The sequence below is a fragment of the Schistocerca cancellata genome, unplaced genomic scaffold, assembly GCF_023864275.1.
Source record: "Schistocerca cancellata isolate TAMUIC-IGC-003103 unplaced genomic scaffold, iqSchCanc2.1 HiC_scaffold_232, whole genome shotgun sequence".
NCBI lineage: Eukaryota > Metazoa > Arthropoda > Insecta > Orthoptera > Acrididae > Schistocerca > Schistocerca cancellata.
This window is the reverse complement of record NW_026046254.1, coordinates 37501-42500: the sequence shown is the minus strand read 5'-3', so window position 1 is coordinate 42500 and position 5000 is coordinate 37501.

Here is a 5000-nt window from a genome sequence, read left to right as displayed (position 1 = left end):
AATAGGAGGGTAGGAAAATATTCAGAAGTGTTCGTGCGTGAATAACGCATGGGCAACGATTCGCGCGCGCCCTCTGGTCCTGACATCAACGTCCACAATAAACAGACCATACCGCCCTCTATGGGACGACGCTGACACCGCCACCCACAGACACAACACAGCCATCTATGAGAATGTGACCAAACTACATTGCCGTCTGGCCCAGAAACGACACCTCCATCTACAGGAATCCAACGGAACTACACCAACCATACTGCCAAACCACAGCATCGCCATCTATGACAATGTGACGAAACCACATGCAATAGCCCCATCTACGCGAATCGGACGACACTACGTCCACCATGTCGCGCGCAACACGAAAACTAAATACCGCCATCTGCAAGTCTCCCGAAACATGACCTGCTGCACCGACGATACCGCCATCTATGAGACGCCACCCCGACTACGACATCGCTAGGTCCCACAGTACCCATTTTCCGACGCCACCCACAAAGCCTGCATAATCTGTCCACCACAGGAACCCGAACGCCAGTGCCTGCGTCGCACGAAGTAGTCAACCGACAATCACTCCACCCGCACCCGCACGTGCCCCACCCCAACCGCCGAAATCGCAACTCCAGCGGATGAACGGCGGACTCTTCCCGCACTCGTACGTTGCAATCCACCCCTATATCTTGCGTTTCACGAAGAGTTATATCCAATATGCCAAATTCCCGCTGTCCCTATACATGCTGTAAGTCTGTGCACACAATATGAACCACACATCAGCGAGACACTCTATCACACATTACTCTCTGCCTGTAACAGACACAGATACAATATGTAAGCACCAGCATGGACCAACGTCCGGTGCATCCTCTCCGCCACAGTACACCATCCACACTATGATAACCACACCAGGGGGTCCAATTCTAAAATAGAATATCCCACCCGTCCGACATCCACAATTGCTCAGATAAGCCACCAACACCCACACATGTCCTACACAGGGGTGCACCCAACACCACCACACTGCCTCCTGTTACGGCACAGAAACAATGGCAGGAATGAATCACACAGGTCTGCCGCTCCCTTGCCGCAACCACAGACGCGGCGCGCCTCCAGTCACGAGCGAAAAGCGCATCCTGACGAGACATAACTGCTGTGACATACTGAAGCTGCCTCAGACATTCACTTACAATGATCACTACCAACGAACCTCGGCCCCCCCCCCCCCAACACACTCTCTTACCACGTTGTGTACTGTAATCCAACCCATTTCGCACCTTAACCTAACCCATTTTGCACCTTAACTTAACCAAATTCGTAACGCAATTTGTACCGCAATGTAACGCAATGTGTACCGCAATGTAACGCAATGTGTACCGCAATGTAACGCAATGTGTACCGCAATGTACCGCAATGTGTACCGCAATGTACCGCAATGTGTACCGCAATGTGTAACGCAATGTGTAACGCAATGTGTACCGCAATGTGTACCGCAATGTGTAACGCAATGTGTACCGCAATGTGTAACGCAATGTGTACCGCAATGTGTAACGCAATGTGTACCGCAATGTAACGCAATCTGTACCGCAATGTAACGCAATTTGTACCGCAATGTAACGCAATTTGTACCGCAATGTAACGCAATTTGTACCGCAATGTAACGCAATTTGTACCGCAATGTAACGCAATTTGTACCGCAATGTAACGCAATTTGTACCGCAATGTAACGCAATTTGTACCGCAATGTAACGCAATTTGTACCGCAATGTAACGCAATTTGTACCGCAATGTAACGCAATTTGTACCGCAATGTAACGCAATTTGTACCGCAATGTAACGCAATTTCTACCTTAACCTAACCCACGTTGTGCCTTAACCTAACCCACGTTGTGCCTTAACCTAACCCACGTTGTGCCTTAACCTAACCCACGTTGTGCCTTAACCTAACCCACGTTGTGCCTTAACCTAACCCACGTTGTGCCTTAACCTAACCCACGTTGTGCCTTAACCTAACCCACGTTGTGCCTTAACCTAACCCACGTTGTGCCTTAACCTAACCCACGTTGTGCCTTAACCTAACCCACGTTGTGCCTTAACCTAACCCACGTTGTGCCTTAACCTAACCCACGTTGTGCCTTAACCTAACCCACGTTGTGCCTTAACCTAACCCACGTTGTGCCTTAACCTAACCCACGTTGTGCCTTAACCTAACCCAAGTTGTGCCTTAACCTAACCCAAGTTGTGCCTTAACCTAACCCAAGTTGTGCCTTAACCTAACCCAAGTTGTGCCTTAACCTAACCCAAGTTGTGCCTTAACCTAACCCAAGTTGTGCCTTAACCTAACCCAAGTTGTGCCTTAACCTAACCCAAGTTGTGCCTTAACCTAACCCAAGTTGTGCCTTAACCTAACCCACGTTGTGCCTTAACCTAACCCAAGTTGTGCCTTAACCTAACCCACGTTGTGCCTTAACCTAACCCACGTTGTGCCTTAACCTAACCCACGTTGTGCCTTAACCTAACCCACGTTGTGCCTTAACCTAACCCACGTTGTGCCTTAACCTAACCCACGTTGTGCCTTAACCTAACCCACGTTGTGCCTTAACCTAACCCACGTTGTGCCTTAACCTAACCCACGTTGTGCCTTAACCTAACCCACGTTGTGCCTTAACCTAACCCACGTTGTGCCTTAACCTAACCCACGTTGTGCCTTAACCTAACCCACGTTGTGCCTTAACCTAACCCACGTTGTGCCTTAACCTAACCCACGTTGTGCCTTAACCTAACCCACGTTGTGCCTTAACCTAACCCACGTTGTGCCTTAACCTAACCCACGTTGTGCCTTAACCTAACCCAAGTTGTGCCTTAACCTAACCCAAGTTGTGCCTTAACCTAACCCAAGTTGTGCCTTAACCTAACCCAAGTTGTGCCTTAACCTAACCCAAGTTGTGCCTTAACCTAACCCAAGTTGTGCCTTAACCTAACCCAAGTTGTGCCTTAACCTAACCCAAGTTGTGCCTTAACCTAACCCACGTTGTGCCTTAACCTAACCCACGTTGTGCCTTAACCTAACCCACGTTGTGCCTTAACCTAACCCACGTTGTGCCTTAACCTAACCCACGTTGTGCCTTAACCTAACCCACGTTGTGCCTTAACCTAACCCACGTTGTGCCTTAACCTAACCCACGTTGTGCCTTAACCTAACCCACGTTGTGCCTTAACCTAACCCACGTTGTGCCTTAACCTAACCCACGTTGTGCCTTAACCTAACCCACGTTGTGCCTTAACCTAACCCACGTTGTGCCTTAACCTAACCCACGTTGTGCCTTAACCTAACCCACGTTGTGCCTTAACCTAACCCAAGTTGTGCCTTAACCTAACCCACGTTGTGCCTTAACCTAACCCAAGTTGTGCCTTAACCTGCTCTGTAATTGGCATATGACACGTTACATTAATCCAGTGTTGTCTAACCACAACCCTCTGAATATAGTTCGCTACTCGCACCGCCCACCCTCTTGTGTATCGTTTCATGTTCAACACTTCGCAAGTGTTGCTTACTTTTTACATGCTCCCGCTGTACACTGTAATGTGGACGACTGCAGGATGTACATCGCCCCCACCCTCCCCCCTGCCTTCGCACGCTGGTCGTTCAGGTGCTTGCGTGTTCAATGCCCTTCGCAGCTGTTCACTGGCATTCGCATGTCGAAGCGCTCAGTCTACGTCGTGGTACGGCCTGTGTCCACTGTCCGCTGATGTCGTAAGCTTAACCCTCACATTGTACTGCACATAGGTCCGTATGTACTGCATGATACGCTGTGGCACATGTGTGACCGTACAACGACTGCGCCCAACAACAGCGAACCATACGGTCCAAATGTTGTGCACTCAGCCACGTGCCGTCTCCCCATAACAGCTACATTGCAGTGTGGTACGCCATAGAGACGTGTGGGATTAACGGACGCCCTGGATGGCGATCAGCATGAGCCGTCTGTTGATGTAGTGGCGCGTGTATTCAAACGTAGTCGTCTCTTCTCACACAGTGTGATAGCATGGTGCACCGCGTTCCACATCTGCGACATGGTACAGATGCTGGTTGACAGTCGGTCTCGTAATGGACATCGCATACGTAGGGGGCCACCTCCCACGTGTTCTCTAGTCGTGCACATTTTGTTGCGTGTATGTGGGCAGACGTAGTGTGTCGTGACACCTAACAGACAGGTATGCAATAATCGTTGCATTTGCAAACTGGGATGGACGTCTACGTTTGCTGGTGACGTTACGCAAATGAACAACTGGTAAACCCATTGTGGTGCGGTTGTTGTTGCTGGAGGTAAATCAGTAAGGGCAAATCTGTGTGTGAAGCGATACGCGGCGGTGGCTGGGTGGGACCGTCCCCGGCCGGTGAGGGGGGGCCGCCCGGCGTGCTGGCCGCGCGGTGCGTGGGCGCACGCGCTACAGCCGGCTGGTGGGGGCGCCCAGTGGCAGGCGCGCCGGCCGACGGACGCGGCAGGCGGCGCAGCTGCGCGCCGGGGCACCCTGCGCGCGGCGCCGGGCGGCCAAAGTGGGTCCTCGCGGGCCCGGTGCGAAGCGCGGTGGACATCTGCAGTGTGCTGGTCCGACTGAGGACTGTGTGCGTTGAGGATGCGCCGCCGCCCGGCACTCGGCGCCGCGACGCCGTCTGCTGCTCGGTCGCCCCAGCGGTTCTCGCTGGTGGTTTGTATCGCAGTTGTGCAGACGTGTTGGCACGTGCGCTGTGCTGGGAGAGTTCGCTTCGGCACCCACGTGGGGCCTTTGCCCTTCTGTGGCGCTGGCGTTGGAGCTGCCGGTCACCGTAGGTGGCGCGTGTTGTCTCCCGCCGGCAATGCCACGACAGCACGCTCCCGGGCCTCTGTCGGCAGCGGCAAGCTCAGTTGGGAGCACGGGTGGTCGCACCTAAAGCGTCTACTCGCCTAACTCCGGGCGATTGCGCCTCTCTCGAACCCGACCAAGTACTTAGGACGGCGCTGCGCGCC